The 22501-nt window shown below is 42.9% G+C and overlaps 1 long non-coding RNA gene across 4 annotated transcripts in view; it reads right to left on the bottom strand.

The window, feature by feature from the left end:
• LOC110257309 (uncharacterized) overlaps positions 1-22501 on the bottom strand; it is a 407691-nt gene that overhangs the window by 199788 nt on the left and 185402 nt on the right. The window lies entirely within an intron of this gene.

Below are 22501 nucleotides of genomic sequence, written 5' to 3'. Positions count from 1 at the left end.
CTATGATCACTTCGATAGCCACCAAAAGATTTCATTTTCCTCAAGGAGTCTTGCTTCCTTCAGATCATTCTCCACCCTGAAGCTGGGAAAGACTTTCAAAAACTGCAAATCTGCTCAGCACTCCCCTGCTTTAAACTATTTCAGGGATTTCCTCTTTGACTCAAACTCATTATCAAGGCCTACAAGATCTTGATGGTCTACCTTTGTAGCATCATCCAGCACTCTCCATCTCTAGTCCATGTTTGATGCTCTGACTATATTAAAATAGATTGTACTTTCAGTACCATCCAATACACCTTTGCATTTGCTGTTCCCTTTACGCAGAAAGCCCCCTTTATTCTTTAAGACTCAGTGCAGGTGTAATCTCCTCTAGGAAGGCTTCCATCAGCCTTCAATCCTTGGGCCTGGGGTTGCCCCATCCTTCCTGTATTTTATCTTTTCACAGCATCCAGCATGCTGCCCTGTAACACCTGTGTGATCATCCTATTAGACTTTAAGGTCCTTGGGGGCATGGACTGTCTTTTTCATCTTTGTATTGCAGTCCCTCACACTGCCATGAAATTTGGTATACAGAGGATGCTCAGTGTAAGGATGAGTGCAAAGGTGGGTAGACAGATGGGTGGGTATATAAATGAATAGGTAGGTAATTGAAACTCAGATGGAACTGGAGTTAAAGAAGTTGCCTGTTTGATCCCTGGCCTTGCTTAGTGGGTCAGGAATCCAGCGTTGCTGTGAGCTGTGGTGTAGGTCGCAGACACGGCTGGGATCCCATGTTGCTGGGGCTGTGGTGCAGGCTGGCACTTGTAATTCCAATTTGACCCCTAGCCTGGGAATTTCCATATGCTGAGGATGCTGCCCTAGAAAGCAAAAATAAATAAATTAATTAATTAAATAAATTTTAAAATACTTTAAAAACAAATAAATAAAAATAAATGGACACAAGTCATACCATGCCACACCAAGCCACAGGAATCTCTGACAAAGAAGAGTCTCCTAAAAACATCTAAGCACCTGCTTTGACAAGGGAAAAAAAAAAAAAACCACGTAATGGATCAGTATGTTGGGGAAAGAAAGATTTTTCAGAATCAAAACTGAGATTTGCAGCCCCATGGCCTAGAAGTTGATGAAACAACTGACCGCTGCTGTAACAGTACAGATAATGATAGCAAGTCCTTACCGGGGGCAGACTCTGTGCCTCCCTCCCCCAGAACTCAACATGTCACACAACAGCCACCTTCACACCTCCTCTATCCTCTGATCCTCATGACAATGCTGGGAGGAGGGCAAGGCAGGGCAGGTATTTTTATCCTGAGTAAAGAGATAAGGAAAATGAAGGGTAGGGAAGGAAAGGATGGTGAGTGTGGGGGAAGCTGATGCCAAGTTCCTTTTCTCAGCTCTAATTTGAGGCAATTCGGAGGAAATTTGCCAAGACACAACCACCAGAGGACACCTGATGGAAACAGATGCTCATGCTTTCTCTCTCTGATAAAGCTGTCCCTCTAGTACTAAACTTGAAGGCTGCCTCCCTTTTCCTACCTCTCCTTCCTTTTTCTTCGCTCATATTCACGCTCCCCCTCCCAGGCGACACATCAGCTACTCAGGAAAACTTTGTTTCTGGTTTATGCCAAGGTTAATCTTATTCCAAAGCCTTTGCATCTGCTGTTCTCTGTGCATGGAATATTGTCTGTTGGGAACTCTATCAGCCCTTTGGGTCTCCGTTCAAATATTCGTTCCCTGGAGACAAACTTGCTGATAAGAAGCAACTTTCTTCCATCCCTTTACCATTTTGTTTCTGGAGGACAGATCCCGGGTCTAGAAGGGATCAGCTAGGCTTCCTGAAAATGTAATGTGACCCCTATATTCCTGGAGATGATGTCTCTGTTCTAGAAGCATTCACTGTAGTATGTCCTGGGAAACAATGCTGGTCTCTCTGCCATGAGTTCTGGCAGTGCCAACTTCCTTCTCTATCATTAGACAAGTAAATTCTGTTTGGTTTATCTAAGAATTGTCAAGCCTGGTCTTTCCATTGATGCAATCCCACTATTGACCTTGTAAGTACAGTAGTTCTGCAACTTATCATTGGGACTGTTAGTTTTCCTCAATACCTGTTCTCTTCTTCCTTCCTTAAAAAACATCTTTTTTTAAGCTGGGAATATGTTGTTCAGTATAAAGACTACACTTCCCAGACTCCCTTGCTTCTAGGTGTGGTCATGTGACTAAGTACTGATGAATGGGGGACAGGAATAGAGTGACGAGTGTAACCTCCAGGTCACATCCTTAAAAGGAAAGGAAGTGTCCTCACTTTCTCTTCCTCTTCCCACTTGCCTGAATGTAGAGGAGATAGGAAGCCATCTTCTACTTTGTGGATAACTGCATCTAGTAATGGCAAATCAGCCAGATAGAGGGAAGTTAGCTCCCTGACATCCTAGACAGCTCGCTGCCAGAGTGTTACATGAGAAAGAAATGACATTCTCTATTGTTTAAAGCATGATTGTTTGGATCTTTCTGTTACAAGAGCCAACCAATACTCTGGCTAACAGAATTTGAATTTATTTATTTATCTATTTATTTATTTATTGAATATTTTCTCTACCGCCCCTCAAAAATAAATTCTAAGAGGACAGAAACCTTTGTCCTCAATCACCACTTTATCCCAAGAACTTGGAGCAGTGCCTGGTGGATAAATAGGGACACATTAGACAATAAGTAAATATTTGCTACAAACATGAATGAATAAATGAAAGTGAAAATGAATCACCTGCTTTCGTTGGCTGAGTTTCTTTCTGTCCAGGTGTTTGCTTCCCTATTCCTTTCTGGCCCTCTCTTTTAGCTTGTCTGTCCTTGTTATAACGGACTTCTCAGTACTAGGGGTGCCTCCATCTCTTCCAAACATTCATCTTACCCTATTATGAAGGAGGAAGCCTTTTGCCTCAGAGATCTGAACTTTTCTTCTGTTCTTTGCAGACCCCAGTAAATTTAGAAGGACATTTTGACACAAGATCATACTTCAAAGAAAGTCATATGACGGAGTTCCCGTCGTGGCTCAGTGGTTAACGAATCTGACTAGGAACCATGAGGTTGTGGGTTCGATCCCTGGCCTCGCTCGGTGGGTTAAGGATCTGGCATTGCCATGAGCTGTGGTGTAGGTGGCAGACACGGCTCAGATCTGGTGTTGCTGTGGCTGTGGCATAGGCCAGTGGCTTCAGCTCTGATTAGACCCCTAGCCTAGACCCCTCCATATGCCACGGATGTGGCCCTAGAAAAAGACAAATAAAAACAAACAAAAAAAAGTCGTATGAGATATTAGAGAGCATCTGGTACCCTACCCCACTCCCAGTGACCACAGCTCCACCGCTATGCTCTTCTTTTTCATGATGAACTAACAAAACATGGAAAACAGGAGATTAGCTACTACACAATTGGCTGGATTTTTCTCCCACCTCCTGGGGATCTTGAGGTGTTTGAGTCTGTGAGTCTGAAAACACATCCACCTAGAGCAATGCTGTCCAATGAAAACAAAATGCAGACCACAAACACGAGCCACATGTCTAACTTCCAATGTCACAGTAGCCACATCACATTTAAAAAGTAAAAAGAAACCAGTGAAAACAATTCAATAATGTACTTTAATGAACAGGTTCAAAATATTATCACTTCAACATGTACAAAAGTTATTAAAAATTAGGACAACAATTAATAAAATCTGTTAGATGGCTAGGCTAACGTATTTTACTCTTAGAGAATATCTCAGTTTAGACTAACCCTATTTCAAGTCCTTAAAATCCACATGTGACTAGTGACTCTCACACTGGGGAAGGCGCCAAGTGAGACTGTGCTCAGGTTCCGTCATAGGCTGATGCCCAAGGCCGTGACCTTCAGTGACCTCATCTAGCAAGTGGGGCTCAAGATATCTGTTTCAAAATGTTTGGGGTGGAATTATAAAGCGAAGTGAAAGTGTTGAATCAGTGTGGATGTGTATGTTTTCTGTGAAAAATAAAAGCAGTTTCCAGCACATTCTCCCTCTGCTATGCCTCTCTATTAGTATCAACTATCCAGCAAAATAAACCAGGAAGAAGAAGAAGGACTCACTTGCCTGGTCAAAGGCTCAATCTTGGGTGGCCCCTTCTATGGCCACTGTCCATCTCGAACTCTGGGGGAGTTTGGGTGTGGGTGGGGGGACACTGGGTTTGTCGGGGTTCTCCAGAGAAACAGAACCAACAGGAGGTAAAGATAGACATGCATATCTAGAGAGAGATTTATTATCCATTGAGGACTTGTATAGACCAAAAGGACAGAAGGGGTAAACTGAGCTCCCCGCTAAGGCCAAAACGTCTGTCTACCTCCTGTCCTCAGACACTGGTGCTCCCTGTTCTCAGGGCTTTGGACTGGACTAGGATGTGCACATCCACCCAGACAGCCGCTCTAACCATCCTGGTTCAGACCCACCACACCCAGCTGTTCCCAGCTCTGCCCTTACACACAGAAGATGGGTTCTGTCCCCTACGCGGAAGGATATAGGATGCTCTAGAAAACACCTCTGTTTCCAAATGTCTTCCCACTGCGCCTGAAACCCACCACGACAGGTCCTTCTGAATGGGTTTCAACCGTTCTCCTCTGCCCACCCCACCTCCGTCCTTAAAGTGTGCGTGCTGCTGAGATCAAGGACACTTGAGGCCACAGTGCTTCTGAAACTTCCACGTGATCAGCAAGGCTCGGTGTGGGAGACCCTCATTTGCACCCAGAAGGGATCTGTGGCGCGTGCTCTGAGCCACACGGCCCTGAAGCCAGAGCGTGGCCTTGGCTGTCTGAGGCGTTCCTGCTGTAGCGACTGAAAACACACACTGTTTGCAGCTCTGCCTTGCCCGACTGGCCACAAGGCAGCTCCTGCAGTGCTGAACAGTACGGGCTCTGAATGCTTACGCACACAAGTGTGCGCACACACATTTGCACACTCACATACACATTCACACACTCTCCCCTTTACTTACACAAACACATACACTCCTGCTGAAGGCGGGCTCCCCACAGCGCCTGGTCTGAACCCAGACCACCAGCCATCTTGCCTCTTGGGCCCCAAATCTTTCAAAAATGCTCCATAGGTCACGGCCCTCCTCCTCCTCCCACAGACAAAAACACCGCTCAGAGGCAGGCCGCAAATGTCTGCCCGAGGATGCATATCTCGGGGCTGATGAAATAAACACAGCTTAATTAAATTAAAGTAAGATCAGAACCTGCCTGAACTCTGCTGGCAGCCCAGCGGAGTCCCTCATGAATCTTTCATTTTCACAAATGAATGATTGTTTACCGGCTTTGGGGCTTTCCCTGAGGAAAGAGGGGCCTCTGGGTAGAAATGGCTCCCTCGGGTCAGAGGAATGCAGAGGTGGGGTGTTTTTACATAGGAAGGCAGGAGGCTTTTGAACCTCTTTGTGCTTCTGGCCAGGGAGTAAGCATCATGACCTGTTACTGGGCACAGGATGAGTGTGACTGAAGCTGCTCTCCTCACACCAGAGGGTTATGAAGTATCTGGAACAGTCGACCAAAGCATGGTGGAGAGAAAGAGACAGCGACAAAGGCTGAGCATTGGTAAAGCTGCAAACTCACCCACAGGTGAGGCTATAAAGAATAGGCTTAGCAAATCCTGAGAGACAGGCTGCGAATGGTGTTGGCTGCTGCCAGGAATCAGCAAAGACAAAAACAAAACAAACCAAAACACCTGTTCCAGAAAATCTTCTCAAAGCATGAGCCAGAAGAAAAAGTAATTAATGATATACCTTAAACGTATACAGTGCTGTATGTCAAATATGTCTCAATAAACCTGGAAACAAAGAAAGCAAGCAACTCCGCAAACCTTATGGAGCAAAAAGAATTTCTCAGCTCCGCAGGGCAAAACCCACATTTGCCCAAAAGGGCAGCCTCAGAGGCCTATGAGAAAGAGCTTCAGGGAATTCCCATTGTAGCTCAGTGGGTTATGAACCCAACTAGTATCCATAAGGATGCAGGTTCAACCCCTGGCCTTGCTCAGTTGGTTAAGGATCCAGAATTGCTGTGAGCTGTGGCACAGGCCGGCAGCTATAGCTCTGATTTGACTCCTAGCCTGGGAACTTCCATATGCCATGGATGCTGACCTTAAAAAAAAAAAGGAGCCTTAGAGCACGGCTATGGACTGACAGGTCCAGGGCACTTTCTAGGAGCCTGGTGGACTGTTGTTGCTTTGAGTCATCTGTGCTGGAGGACGTGGGGGGATGGCACAGACATAAACCCCCTTAGAGATGTCTAAATGGTGGGCCCAATGCTTGCACCCCACCTGCACCCCATCTAAAATTTAGATCAGGAAAGGCAATGTACAAAACAGCCTGTCTCCAAGCAGCCGGGGTCTCTCTCATCCTTCCTCTGTCTCGTGGGACTTGTCTCCTCTGTCCTGTTGGTCTCTTCCAGCAAAGAAGGGAAGGACAAAGAGGAGAAATGCACATTTTGCAAGTTCCAGTGCAAAGCCTTTGGGGAAGGAAGTTGAAACTAATGGGCAAGCTGTGGCTTTCATTCATCCACACTGCTGTCGCTTCCATTAGCCCGGAAATGTGAGAGGGGGGCTGTGCAATCTATCATTGTCCTTTGTGTGTGCTGGCGACACTGCTGACGGTGTTATTTTCTGGGCTTCAAACATACCCTCCTTAGCCAGACTTCTGCTCACATTTCTCGGAGAACTGATGGCTTATATCACCTTATAGACTCTTAAAATCCCACCGCTGGCTTTCCACTTAGCCCACCTCTCATCTTCTCCTGCTACCAACTGAAACTCAGCAACAACCCAGTAGCCATTGCTGTTCCTATAACCCTACTTATCTCTTTTCACTTCCAAACCCTAATCTGAGACTTATCCCAGCCTAGAATACCTCTCCATTAGTTTTCTGACCAGTAGTAGAGGTGGCTTCTTGTCACTCTGATGAGGTGCTCCCTATTGCATGAAACCTTCCAGACTACTTTTCCAGTTCCATTAACTCCAGACTTTTCTGCGATCCCAGAATTGTGAGGATCAAATGAGCAAATGCACCATCAACTGGGGGCCATTCCACCCAATCAGGACACGTTGTCATGTCTCATGAGCTGGTTCTAAACTCTGAGCACATCAAAGAGCCATTTAAAACCCAAAGGACTTAGGGCTGCTAGTGCAAAGTGACAGATTTAGTCCATGGATTTATTTATCTCCTGTGTCTATAAAGAATCCAAGAAATTTCCATCAGGATACTTGAAATTTCCAAATCTTTCTGGAACATGCACAGCAGTGAAGGAGTATTAGGTAGGAGCCAAGCAAAGGAGGTTGCAGAGAAGATAAAGACAGGGGAGGGCAGGAGTGAAAAATGAGAGTAGAAACAGGGTCACTAATTGTAAGTCTGTGTGTAGAACAACACCCCTGACATTCCCCTCTAACATCCCTGGCGTTCACTCACTCACCAAACCTGACCCCACACCATCAATGAGATCTACCCAGTGACACAGGGCTCCTGGGCAGCCTTGTTATGGTCTCATTCTTCAAGAGCCAAGACCACCAGACTTTGAGAAAAGTCGAAAATGTGAAATAGAGGAATAAAAGATAAAATGACGTGGGCAGAAAAATAAAGAACAGAAGAAAATTAAAATACCCTCTAATTAGTACTTCCAGAGAGATAAAAAGATGTTGCATCCATAAAATAAAAGCATAAAGAGGCCATCGGGAGTTTCCTTGTGGTGCAGCAGGTTAAGGATCCTGCACTATCACTGCAGGAGCTTGGGTCAATGGTCAGGGTGTAAGTTTTGTCCAATGAGGACAAATCATTGCCCTCCGTATGACAGAAAGAATCTAAAGCAATCAACCTTCCATATGTACCCAGCGACCTTCTCTGAGCATCACAGTCCCAGCCGAAGTGCACACTGAGAAGTGACCGTCAGCAGATCAGCCTTTGGGAATGAGAGTGCTTGTGTTCATCTGATTATAAAGAAACCCCCTTGCAGCAAGGAGTCTTTGGTGAGCAGCCGCATGGAACACAGCAATTCTCACACTTTGTTCATTCAGAAAAGCCTACGCATGTAACTCGGCTCCCACCCTCCTGCTCTCTTGTCCTCTGGTGTTGCTCCTTTCAGCCGGCTTCCGTTTGATGCCAGAGCACTGAGCTCTGTTTGATTGATGCTCCGTTTTCAGTACTTGCTCAGCATCTTTCACCCCCTCCCACAGGCACAGCCACCCAGAGAATGACTTCTACCCCTTTTCAGTTTCAGGTCCTGCTGCTGAGCATTAGGGGCGAGATTCCCCTTTACAGATACAAACACATGTGTAGCGGCTCAGGGAAGGACCTAAGCGTTCCTCCGGTCCAGCCTTGCCCTGAGCATCCTTTCCTTCAGACCTACTCACAGCCCTCAGTTAAGGGTCATTCACTCAGCAGACAGGCATGAGCTTACTGACTGGCTGAACTAAAAGGCAGATATTAAAGACCCCAGATGTTAGAGATCCCAGAGGCCCCAGGTGTTTATGACATTATTTAAAAATAAATATATTATAGCAGGTTGGGTTTCCAGGAAGCACATTCTGAGATTGGTATGGTGGATAGAAGGTTTATTTAGGAAAACTCTCAGAATAAACACTTTTAGAAAGGAAGAGAAGGATGCCAGCTTGGGCTCAAGGAGCACACCCCACTGGGAAGCTCAGAAGCTGAAATGACCTTCTGGAGGGGTCCTCCGCTGGGACAGAGGGCGGCGCCCGGCTTTCAAACAGTAAACACAATTTTCATTGGATATACTTGATCTATAGTTAGAGTTTACTAATTTACACTTTATTTTATTTCTTTATTTCTTTATTTGTCTTCTTGCCTTTTCTAGGGCCTACTCCCGCGGCATATGGAGGTTCCCAGGCTAGGGGTCTAATCGGAGCTGTAGCCTCCAGCCTATGGGAGAGCCACAGCAATGCAGGATCCCAGCCACATCTGCAACCTACACCACAGCTCACAGCAACGCTCACAGCAACGCCGGATCCTTTACCCACTAAGCAAGGCCAGGGATTGAACCCGCAACCTCATGGTTCCTAGTCAGATTCATTAACCACTGTGCCACAATGGGAACTCCTAAATTTACACTTTAAAAAGTAGATTCACATCCCAAGTTGTCCCAAACCATACTTAAAAGTCTTCCAATAATTACACTGCATATCAGTTTTTAAATTTAAATGAAGTGAGAGTATATATCAAATTAAAAACTCAGTCCCTCAGCAGCACTTGCCCCCTCTCAAGTACACAGTAGCCGCACATGATGCGTGGCTGCCTTGATGGACAGGGCAGGCTTATACTATAAAAATCATACGCGAGTTCTCCCTGTGCTGAAAGGATATGGCTTCAGTTCCTAAGGGCCTCACTTTCTTCACCTTCAACTTGGGGACAATAATGTCGAGCACATACACAAGGTGTTACCCATTCATCAACAGCCAACTTAATGAAAATCAGTAGAGACAGGAGACCACTTCTGCCGGAAAGCTTTTAGAGCGTCTGTGGTCCAGAAATGGAAAAAAGAGAAGAAATTGAAGAGTGAGGCCAGCCCACAGGAGCTGACCATGGCAGATTCCAAGCAGTGTCCTGTCAAAGACTGGCCTGTCTATAGGGTTTTGCCCAATCAAAGATCTCAACCTCTAATTCCATAAGGTCGGAATGTCCCACTCTCCCTCTTTATGGTAATCATGGTCCTCCCAACTTGAGATTCCACTGCTTCTATTTTAACAATTCAAACAACTCTTAAAGATCCAAAATTACTAGTCATTCATATCTTAATTGATCCGATGGCTTTCACTTAAGTGATCAACATTCAGTTTGAGATCTTTCAGTAACTGAAAGGATATCGGTAATTTGGGAGCATAAAGCCTGGGTGTGGCGCCTCCTTGGAAACCTTAGAGTAACCTGGGAGCACTGGAGAGCCTGGGATGATGGGGTGTAGGGACGTGGAAGGGGTGCAAAAGCTGCAGAAGGGAAATGTCAGCCTGCAGTCCTGTGGGAGGAAAGAAACAACGGGACAGCTTCCCTTCTTCAGCTCCTCGCTTGCCTTCTTGCATTTCTCCTCTTCCCTCTTCTACCTCCTCTTCTTTCCCTGTCCTCTTCCTCCTCCATCTCCTTCCTCCTTCCTCTCTTTTTTTCCTCTGTCTCTGCTCTCCCTTACTCAGCTTCACTAACAGCCACTACATGCAGCGACCAGGAAATAGGCTTGTATTTGCAGCAATATATGCCCCAGCTAAGTATTGAGTTAAATTTCCTTTTTTGGACCATCCTGAGACCCTTACCACTGCACATATTAATCCTGAAAGAAAATCAGTTCCTAATGCCAAGCAACCCTTTGCTTAGCTGGTTACTCCCTGCATGTAGACTCTGTTATGCAGGGCCTTCGCCATAGTAAAGCTCAGTAAATATTGGTTTATTAGAAATAAACAAAGATGTGGATGTTCTCAGGCATAAGTACCTTCCTTCAGAAAGAAACAAACCAAATAACATTCTGTTGTGTTGAGTGGCCAGGTTTAGACTAGACTGGGATTAAAACATTCATCCATCCACTCAGAAGCCACCTTTTGTTATAACAACAAAAATCTTCCAATAGCTGGAGGCCATATGTTAAATAAATGTGAAGAAATATTTTCATCAGTAAATGCCAGTTTCCTTGACAGCTTTCTTTGATCTAAAGTTGTCAAAATGATGAGTCCTAAAACAATCTGAATTCAGTTTCATATTTATAAATGCAAGGTTATTTTTCTGTTTCTAACACATGAAAATAAGCAAATGTCACGTGCAAATTTGACTAAATTTTCTGGTTATAGTTTCAAATTAGTTAAGATATATCTTCACGTAATTTGTATTAAATGCCAGCTTAAGTGGTTTTTTTTTTTTTTGTCAATGAAATGCAATGAAGATCATTCTGTTTGGGGGGGAAGTGCTTTGGTTTGTTTTACTGTTATTATTGATTATATAAACAAAACTATTATAACAGTATAAGAAAAGACAAATTTGCTCATAATTTCGCCACCTCTGCAAATCAAAATGTTTTTATTTCTTTAATTTTACATCTGAAACTTCCATCTGGATATAGGCAAGACTGCCACACACACGGATGTCATTAACAAATTAATTATGCAAACATTTCCTCCTCAAACACTAAGATGTGTATTACCATCCTTACAGCTTTATAGCTGAGAAAATAAGTAATAGAGTTAGCGTGGAGCCAGAGCATGATTCTCGCACGTTCAGACTTGACCCTGCCTCCCACCCACCAGGCATATTGGGGGTGAGGCAAGCTCTTCCTCTAGCTCCCTACAAATGGCCACTTCTGGGTGGCAGAATCAGATCCCTGAATTAAGGAGAGCCACTCTAGCTTTGGAGCAGGGGCCTCCTGGCCATCAGTAGTGCATTTATCTTTGGAAATTTAAGAGTGGCTCAGAAAGCTGTCATGGACTGGGGAGTACTCGGTGGACTCTGCCAATCAAAGCGAATGAACCCCTGGCCTTAGCCTGATTGGGCCCTACGTTCCCCCCTCAGAATAGACTCACAGAGCCTGGCGGCACTCACTGACTGTGCTGTCACTTGAGCCAATTAGGAAGAATGGGCTCCCTCCATAGGGGTGATGCTACCAAAGCGAACACAGTGCCCAACACAATCTTACAAATAGACATGGGGTGCTTAACAAGTATTTGCTTGTCGATTTGCATGTTGAAGAGTACACATTCATAAGCTCAATAAATTCGTCCAAAGTAAAGACATCCTAGTAGCCACAATCAGATCAAGAAACAGAACACGATCAGCAATCCAGAAGCCTTCCCAGAGCCTCCGCAGTCAGTCATTACCCTATTTTCTCCCCAAAGGTAAACACTTTCCTAATTTCTAACACCATGGTTTATTCAGTTTTATAGCCACAGCACTTCACATACGGAAGACAATGAACTACGGTGTCCCTCCTAACACCGTCATTTAAATTTTCCTGTTTTTGAACTTTATGTAAATGCAATTGCTCAGTATGTATGTTTGTAAAATCCATTCACACTGAGGAATATCATTGTAACTGAATCATTTTTTATCCCTGTATTCACAACTGTATGCATGTATCATGATACATACATGTCCTTTGTCCACCGTTGAAAGATATCTGGGTTGTTTCCAGCTTTGGGCTCTGAGGATTTTTGTCCACACTTTTCACTGTTCCTGTGTATGCATTTCTGTTGGGTATAAATCTAGGAGAGAATTGCTAGGTCCTAGAGTATATATAAATTTAACTTTACTAGAAGTTGCCAAATTTTTCTAAAGTGGTTGTATCAATTTGCACTCCCACCAGGAGTATATGAGAGTTTCAGTGGTTCCATAATTTTGACACACTTGGTATTGTCAGTTGTTTTTAGTGTTAGTCAGTCTGACAAGTACATAGGGGTATTTCATTGCAGTTTTCAATTTAAAAATCCCTGACCAATAAAATGATTGAGCAGATTTTCAAATGTCTAGTGGACAATGAATATCATCATTTGCAAAGTTTCTTTTCAGGTCTTTTGACCATTTTTTAAGTTAGATTATCTGGCTTTTCCTTACTGATATGAAGATATTTTTTCATATTCTGCAAATTATCCCTTTGCTATATATACTGCACATACCTTCTCCCACTCTATGACTTGCCTTTCCAACTCTTTTTTTTTTTAATTTTAATTTAATTTTATTTTTGGGTCACCCCATGGCATATGGAGTTCCTGGGCAAGGGATCAGATCCAAGCTGCAGCTGCGACCTATGTGGCAGCAGTAGCAACACAGGATCCTTTAACTCGTGGGGACTGACTGTGCCAGACTGGGGATCAACCTGCATCCCGGAGCTGCAGAGATACCGCTGATACTGCTGTGCCACAGTGGAGTAGAAACTCCGTGTATCTTTCTTTTCTTTTCTTTTTAGGGCTGCACCTGTGGCATATGGAAGTTTCCAGGCTAGGATCAAATCAGAGCTGCAGCTGATGGCCTACACCACAGCCGCAGCAATTTGGGATCTGTGATCCAAGCTGCATCTGTGACCTACGCCACAGCTCACAGCAACACAGGATCTTTAATTCACTGAGTGAGGTCAGGGATCAAACCCACATCCTCACGGAGACTAGTCAGGTTCTTGACCCACTGAACCACAGCAGGAATTCCCTATGTATCTTTATTCTCTGAGTAGTGCTTTTGTGTCCTCTTTGTCCTCCCAAGATCACAGGGATACCCTCATATATAACCTTCTAGACGATGATTGTTTTACTTTTCACATTCTATCTACAATCTGCCTGAAATTTATTTAATTTGTGAAGTGGGGATTAAGATTTATTTTTTCCCAAGTGGATATATAATTGGCTCAGCACCATTTATCCGAAGCATCATCTTTTTTCTGTTGCTCAAGAATTCCACTTTTGTCATAAATCAAGTGTTCATACACATGTAGGTCTATTTCTGAACTCTATTCTATTCCGTTTGCTTTTTTAAGGGGAAGGGATGGCTATCTTTACATTAATACACTGCTTTTTCAATTACTGCAACTCTAAAATAAGACTTGACATCCATTAAATAAGTCCTGCAACTTTCTTCTTCTTCGCAAGTCCATATAAATTTTAGAGTCAGTCCATCAATTTCCACCAGACCAGCTGCTGGAATATTGAACAGGACTAGATTGAATTTATAGGTCAATATGCAAAGAATTGATATCTTTATTAAGCTGAGTTACTTGGTTCATAAACATAGTTCATCCCTCCATTTATTTAGGTTTTAACTAATTTCTCTCAACAATGTTTTGTGGTTTTCATTGTAGAGGTCTTATACAAATCTTTTTATTATATTACTAGGTATTTGATCCATTTTGAATATATTATGACATAACTTTAAAAATTATTTTCTAATTTTGAGAAATATATTGACCTTTATCCAGTGATCTTGCTAAATTCACTTATTAATGTCAATAGCTCAGTTGTAGATTCTTTTGTGTTTTCTACCTGCACAATTATGTCACCTATAAATAATACTTCTAATCCATTTGCCAGTTCAAAAATAAAGTATATCGTCTTATGTATGGCACTGCTTAGAACTTCCAATACGACATTGAATAGAAGTGGTAATCACAATTAGACTTGTCCCATTTCCAATTCCTGAAGGTAAATATTCAATATTTCAACATTAAATGTGATGTTTGCTATAGGTTTTTGTATATACCCTTTGTCTGGCTAAAAATATTTTCTTCCATTTTTGGTTTTCTAAGTTATTATTTTTATTATTATTATAAATGAATGTTTAATTATATCAGATAAATATATCCTATTGACATAGCTGTACAATTTTCTCCTTCATTTTGTTAATTACATTAGTTGAATCATATGCAAAACTCAACATCACATTAATAGAATAAAACAATCATGATATATAATTCTTTTATATACATTAAATTTAATTTGCTGAGTTATTTTTTAGAATTTTTGCATTTCTGTTTATGAGAGAGATTGCTTTATAATTTTTATTTTTTTGTAAAGAACTTATCAGGTTTTGGTACCTTAAAATGAGTTGGAAAGTTTTTCTTCTTTCTTTTTTTTTTTTTTTTTTTTTTTTTTGTCTTTTTGTCTTTTCTAGGGCCGCTCCCTCAGCATATGGAGGTTCCCAGGCTAGGGGTCGAATCGGAGCTGTAGCTGCTGACCTACGCCAGAGCCACAGCAACGTGGGATCCGAGCTGCGTCTGCAACCTACACCACAGCTCACGGCAACACCGGATCCTTAACCCACTGAGCAAGTGGGATCAAACCCGCAACCTCATGGTTCCTAGTCAGATTCGTTAACCACTGAGCCACGACGGGAACTCCCATTTTTTCTCCTTTCTATTCTCTAGAAGAGTTTATGTAAAAGCAATGTTAGTTGTTTTCTTTTACAATAATTTTGAACCCTCATGAAGTCATAGGGGCCTGCAGTTTGTTTTGTGGGCAGTTTTTCTTTATGGATTCAACTATGCCTCCTTGGGCAAGGGAAACAAAGCAAGAATAAACAAATGGAACTACATCAAACTAAAAAGATTGCGCAGACAAAGAAAACTGTCAACAAAATGAAAAGACGGCCTACTGAATGGGAGAAGATATTTGCAAATGCTGTATCTTAAAAGGGGTTAAAATCCAAAATACACAATGAGCTCATACAATTCAACATTAAAAAAACCAACATGATTATAAAATGGGCAGAGGACCCGATAGACATTTTTTCAAAGAAAGCATACAGATGGTCAACAGACACATGAAAACATGCTCAATATCACTATCACCAGGGAAATACACATCACAACCACAGCGAAACACCACCTCACACCTGTTACAATGGCTATCATCAAAAAAACAACAAATTACAAGTGTTGGCAAGGATGTGAAGAAAAGGGGACCCTCATGCACCGTTGGTACGAATGTAAATCAGTGCAGCCTCTGTGGAAAATAGTACGGAGATCCGTCAAAAAACTAACAGTAGAACTGCCACATGATCCAGCAATTCCACTTGGGGTATTGACCCAAAGAAAACAAAAACACAGATTCCAAAACATCTATGTACTCCAGGGTTCACTGCAGTATTATTTACAAAAGCCAAGATACAGAAACAACATAAATGTCTACTAATGGATGAATGAATAAAGACAGTGTGGTATGTATGCACAAGGGAACATGTCTCAGCCAAAAAAAAAAAAAAACACAAAAAAACAACCCAGGGAGTTTCCATCATAGGTCAGTGGTAATGAACCTAACTAGCATCCATGAGGTTGCAGGGCTGATCCTTGGCCTCACTCATGGGGTTAAGGATCTGGTGCTGCTGTGAGCTGTGGTGTAGGTTGCAGCCTTGGCTCAGATCCTGCATTGCTATGCCTGTGGCGTAGGCCGGCAGCTGCAGCTCTGATTCAACCCCTAGCCTGGGAACTTTCATATGTCACAGGTGCAGCCCTAAAAAGAAAAAAAAAAGAAAAAGAAAAAAAATTGGTATTGGCAGCATCACATCACAAGTGGACCTAGATGGTATTACTCTGTGTGAAATGTGAAATAAGTCAGACAGAGAAAGACAAATACCATATAATACCACTTATATATACAAAACAAAATGAAACAGACTCAAAGATACAGAAAACAAAGGGATGGTTGCCAGAAGGGAGCAAGTGGCAAAACAGGTGAAGGAAGCTAAGAGTACAAACCTCTAGCTGTATATAAATAAGTCACAGAGATGTACCATACAGCATAAGGAATATGGTCAATAATATTACAATAACTTATATGGGGACGGTTGGGTACTAAACTTAATGTGGTGATCATTTCAAAATGGGTACAAATGTGAAATCATTATGTTGTACACCTGAAACTAGTATTATATTGTTTGTCAACCTATACTTCAACTTAAAAAGTTTTTTTTTTGTTTGTTTGGTATTGTTTTTTTTGTCTTTTTGCTATTTCTTTGGGCCGCTCACGAGTCATATGGAGGTTCCCAGGCTAGGGGGTCGAATGGGAGCTGTAGTCCCCGGCCTACGCCAGAGCCACAGCAACGCAGGATCCGAGCCACGTCTGCAACCTACACCACAGCTCACAGCAACACCGGATCGTTAACCCACTGAGCAAGGGCAGCGACCAAACCCGCAACCTCATGGCTCCTAGTCGGATTCATTAACCACTGCGCCACGACGGGAACTCCAACTTAAAAAGTTTTTTTTTTTTTTTTGTCTTTTTAGCTATTTCTTGGGCCGCTCCCGCAGCATATGGAGGATCCCAGGCTAGGGGTCAAATCGGAGCTGTAGCCACCGGCCTACGCCAGAGCCACAGCAACTCGGGATCTGAGCCGCGTCTGCAACCTACACCACAGCTCACGGCAACGCCGGATCGTTAACCCACTGAGCAAGGGCAGGGACCGAACCCACAACCTCACGGTTCCTAGTCGGATTCGTTAACCACTGCGCCACGACGGGAACTCCTTAAAAAGTTTTTAAGTCAAAATTTTGAAGCTAGAAGATTATAATAGAGAAAAAGATTCCATTTACATTAGCAGGAATTGTAATACCAAGAAAGATAAATCTCTTAGGAATAAATTCCGTAATAAATGTACAAAATACATAATTTCAAAAATTTATTTAAAAATTCCAGAAGACACAGCAGAACATTTAAACAAACAGGAAAGTAGACCATACTTTTGGACAAGGTAACTTAATGCCATTTTCCTTTCTTGTATCAGGATTATGCTGATATTCCTAATTTGATTTTTAAATTCAGCATAATCTCATTAAACGTGTAAATAGTTTTTGTTTCAGTAGACAAAGGAGTTCTACAGTTCCTATGGGAAAATAAGCAAACAAGATTTGCAAAGGAAGCTTTGATAAAGAAATCAAAGAAGGGGGGTTACCAGTTACAAAAATATTCTCCAAAGCTCAGTAATTAAAACAACAAAGTAGTAGCTTGTGAATATGTGAACCAAAAGAATATAAAGAAAAGTCAAAAAAAAAAAAAAAAAGAGAGAGAAAGAAATAAAAGTCCGGAAACGGAGTTCCTGCGTGGTGCAGTGGAAATGACTCCGACTAGGAACCATGAGGATGCGGGCTCCATCCCTGACCTCTCTCAGTGGGTTAAGGATCCGGATTGCTGTGAGCTGTGGTGTAGGTCGAAGACACAGCTCGGATCTGGTGTTGCTGTGGCTGTGGTGTAGGCTGGCAGCTACAGCTCTGATTAGACCCCTAGCCTGGGAACCTCCATATGCCACAGGTGTAGCCCTAAAAAGACAAAAAAAAAAAAAAAAAAAAAAAAAAAAAAAAGTCCAGAAAAGAACACAAATATCAAATCAATGGGGAAAACTGAACTATTGAATAATGGTGGAGCAACTAGGTAGCCATGTGGTAAATATTAATGTCATACTCATATATCTCTCTATGTTCCATGATACAGTCCAAACAGATCAAATCTTTAAAAATAAAAAGTAAATCAACAAAGGTAGTAAATGAGTAGCTGGAATAATTTTTCACAATCTCAGAGTGTGGAGGGCTTTTTTAACTATGACCCCAGATCCAGAAACCATGACAATAAAGAATATAAAGAATATAAAAATAATTTTTTTAAGTCTTGGTCTAACAAAAGTAAACCCCATCATTAAAAAAAAAAAAAAGAAAAAAAGACAAACTGGGAAACATAATTACAACTCATCACAGACATAGAAAAGCTTCTTAGTATATAAAAAGCTTCAGAGATTGATAAGAAAAAAAGGCTAATAACCCATTAGAAAAATGGACAAATATATAAACAGACCATTCAAAGAACATGCAAATTATTCCAAAATATATTTTTAAATACTCAATTTTACTCATGGTAAGAAACATGCAAATTAAAACTTCCCAAGCTATCATTTTTCAGCATAAAATTGGCCAAAATCCAAAATTTGATAGCAGGTTCTGTTGCCAAGGCTGTGGGAAACAGCCACTGTCATAAGTTGCTGGTGGGAGTATAAATTTGCACGACCCAGATGGAGGGCATTTTAGCAATAGCTATCAAAATTCCAAATGCATGTGCTCTTGGATCCAGTAGCTCCACTCTGGGGAGTTTATCCTACAGATATCTTTGCATTTCTACCAAATGGCATACATATACCTTATTAATTGCAGCCGTACAGTCAACAGGGAAAGACTGGAGAGAATCTGGATATTTATCAGTGTGGAACTATTTGAACAAATTCAATAATGTACTCAGTAATTTTTTTTTTAAATGAAGAAATTTCGATATATTGATACAGAAAACTCGCTCAGACACAGTAAGTGAAAAAAGCAAGGTACTGAATGATATGTATAGCATGCTAACGTTTATATTACAAAGGAGGAAAAGGATATAGCTGTTTTATTTATACTGATTTTCGGAAATCTCTGAAGGGTAAATAAAAGACTAAAAACCATGGTTATGGACTTTCCATTTTGGCTCTTTGGGTTAAGGACCCAACATGAAGTACATGAGGATGCAGGTTTGATTCCTGGCCTCACTCAGTGGGTTAAGGATCCAGCGTTGGGCAAGCTGCCGCATTATGTCAGATGTGGCTGAGATCCCGTGTTGCTGTGGCGGTGGCATAGGCCTCAGCTGCAGCTCAGGTTCAACCCCTAGCCTGGGAACTTCCATATTAAAAATAAAAAATAAAACAAAAAACATGGTTACCTGGTCATGGGGGCATGGAAATTGGGAATATAAATGACCAGTGTGGGAAGGAAATTTTGTTAGTTTTGTTGGCCACGCCCTGTGGCAAAAGGAAATTCCTGGGCCAGGGATCTAAACCACACCACAGCAGTGATCTGAGCCTCTATAGTGATAATGCTGGATCCTTAACCTGCTGTACCACAAGGGAACTCCAAAGAAGGAGGGTTTTCATGGAAGCCTTTTTATATTTTTTGATGTTTTCACCATGTGAGTGTACTACTTTAAAAAAAAAATTTCTTTAATAATTTAAGGCAAGGAATAATCCTAACAATACTGTCATATACATTTAACTCCACACACAGCCTAAATGCACTAACTCTGATAAGTTAGAGCTGTAATTCTACCAAGGCCCCCTGTGCCATTACTAGATCCATCAGTTAGGAGGTGTTTGAGTATAAGTGTTGGAAAAGGCTTAAACAATAAGACAATTTATTATCTCAAATAACAAAACAAATAACAAAGACAGATGGTCCCAGGGCTGGAATTGTCTCTGCAATTGCAGGCATCAGCTAGAGACCTGACCATGAGCAGCCAAAATAGAAAATGTCCATGACCTCCTGTGCATTGCCCAGAAGTCCCCAGTAGACTTCCTCTGGTCCGATTGGCCAATAATGTGTAATATGTACATACTCAAGCTGCAAGAGAGACTGGGACAGAATAGCAATAATAATAACAAAAATCACTCACATTTCTGGAGTACTCCTTATATGCCAGCTACTGTCATGATCACTTTATATGCATTTACTCTTCAAAGCCACCTGGTAGGGTGGTAGTATTATTATACCTATTTTACAGATGAGGAAACCAAAGCACAGAAACGTTAAATCAAGTCACAGTGAGTAGTGAGTCGTGGAGCTGAGATGCACACTTTGGCAATCTGACTCCAAAGTCATTGATCCCAACTACCATGTATGTTATCTGAGAATAAATCTTCACCATCAATAGCAAGAGGTTGATTCCACCAGCAAGCAAGAATGGAGAAGAATGGCTGCTGGATATACAACCGGCAGTGTTTCTCCCTAAGAACACACTGCCCAAATTGCAGCCCTTGCCAGGCACATGCTAAGCCCTCAGTGACAGACACTGGCCATTTTGTTAATATCTCCCATGTTCTCTGGAGCTGTGTCTCCAGTTTCTGGGCAGGGGAAAAGCCCGGGATCTTCCTAGAAGGAACCATAGCAGCATCAGCAGCTCCTTGTACAGAAATCTGCAAACCAGGAAGCACCATGCTTCCCAGGGGACATTGACCGGAATGAGTGCCAGGGAGAAGACACACTTCCTCCCAAGGGCAGGATAGCAAAAGGAGCTGGGGACCCTCATGGGAGACTCTGGGGTGATCTTAGGGGCAGCCATACACCCTGAGATCACCTGCAGCCCAAATTGCCACATTGCTTCCTCCCCAAGAAGAAGTGGTGCTGCTCTGCCAACCCAGTACCTCACCTGCACCAGCAGAGAAGAGCCCTGGGGATCAAATGGTGTTTGGGGTTTGTGAGAAGACCAGCCATGCCTGAGCCTCACGGATAAGTCCCCCAGCCATTCTGCTCTGTTCTGCTCTGATCATCACGGGGCATCTCCCCATCTGCCACTGGGGAGCCCCCACTGCTAAATATGTCCAAAGCATTTAAGGCAAAGAGCTCATTTTTCAAATAAAAGCTTCCATCCTCTAGGACTTTACAGCAACTAACTCTGCCCCCGTGTGCTAAAAATATTGATTTTTTCCCCCTGTCATTAATCCAGTAGTTTTTTCATATATTTGTCTTTTCACAGAGTCAGAAATGCAAGTGAGTCAGTTTCCTCACCTCCCAGGCATATCGCCCGGGGAAGGGGGTGGATGTATTCTTAGCCTGAGAGCACTTTGCTGTACCTTATGTAAACCCTCCGGGAGCTGGATGTCTCTAGACTCAGATAAAAGGAGCCTGGGGTGAGCAGAGGAGACAAGAGAATGAAGCCTCTGAGCAAGGAACCCATCTTCCTCCCGAAGCACTTGCCCCCTGCAGATCTGAACAGAGCCGCAGGCCTGTGGGAGGCCGCCTTCTTTGGGGAGCAGTAAGCAGAGGAGGAATCCTGCTCTGGGTCTCCCCCCTAAGAGGTGTCAGAACAGTCCACAGAGCCAGCCTGTATCTGCCTGTCGGCCTGAGAGCTGGTGGCTATGCCAAGGAGGGACAACAGGGTCTGGCCACCGGGGCACCCAGGACCCCCAAGCAGAAGTTGTCAGAATGATAAGAATAAGATGCAGTGTGTCTCACGGACCATCATGACCAAGTATCCTCAGGCTGCTGCGAGGCCACAGTCGTGTTCACATAGGCACCAGCCATCGTGTATTGATTTGCGCTTTCTAGAGCCAACAAAGCCACAGTCAGGTATCTCTTTAAAGCTGTGCTGTCTGTTTGAAATATCGGTCTTTGAAGGTGAAATGCAAAAAGGCCAAAGATCTAAGAGACATGTTCAAATTCTCAAAAGCCTCTGTCAGGCTTATAACAGCTGCTTTCAGAACTCTTTGGCTCTGGTGTAGCTACGACCTTGGCCAAGTCATGTCACCATTCTGTTCCATAGCTCCATCTTTTTTTTTTTTTTTTTTTTTTTTTGTCTTTTTGCCTTTTCTAGGACCACTCCGGTGCCATATGGAGGTTCCCAGGCTAGGGGTCTAATTGGAGCTGTAAGCCGCCAGCCTACACCAGAGCCACAGCAACGCTGGATCCGAGCCACGTTTGCGACCCACACCACAGCTCACAGCAATGCTGGATCCTTAACCCACTGAGAAAGGCCAGGGATCAAACCCACAACCTCATGGTTCCCAGTTGGATTCGTTAACCAGTGCGCCACGATGGGAACTCCCATAGCCCCATCTTGAGGGAAGAGGTTCATTCTAATCCCCAAGAGTCTTCCCAGCCCAAAGGTTCTGAGCTTTACGAGAGGACCTTACTTTCCTTCAGAGGGTAAAAGCGCCTGCGTTCCACCTCTGCATTGGCTTCAGGCCCCTTCACGTCTCTATTCAGCCCTGTCTAGTGTCTGGTGGAAAAGCTGGGGAGACCCCCCTGGCAAAGGTTGCAACAGTTTCTTGTCCTTGCTCAGCTAAGACAATCAATGAATTATTTATAGAGGGTGGCTGGCCAACTAATGTCCTCTGCCAGATTTTCATGCCCTAATCCCTGGAACCTGTGAATATATTAATTACAAAAAGGACTTTGAAAGTAAAATGAAGGTTATTAATCAATGACCTTAAAAGAGAGGGATTATCCTGGACGATCCAGGTAAATTCAATCGCATTGTACACGCCTTTACTTAAAAGCA

Source organism: Sus scrofa, chromosome 16 (assembly GCF_054392235.1).
Source record: "Sus scrofa isolate SSC_HxYL_T2T_F1_AM1 chromosome 16, Sscrofa_HxYL_maternal_Yorkshire_Landrace_v2.0, whole genome shotgun sequence".
In the NCBI taxonomy this organism is placed as follows: Eukaryota; Metazoa; Chordata; class Mammalia; order Artiodactyla; family Suidae; genus Sus; species Sus scrofa.
This window is presented reverse-complemented; position numbering and strand designations above follow the sequence as displayed.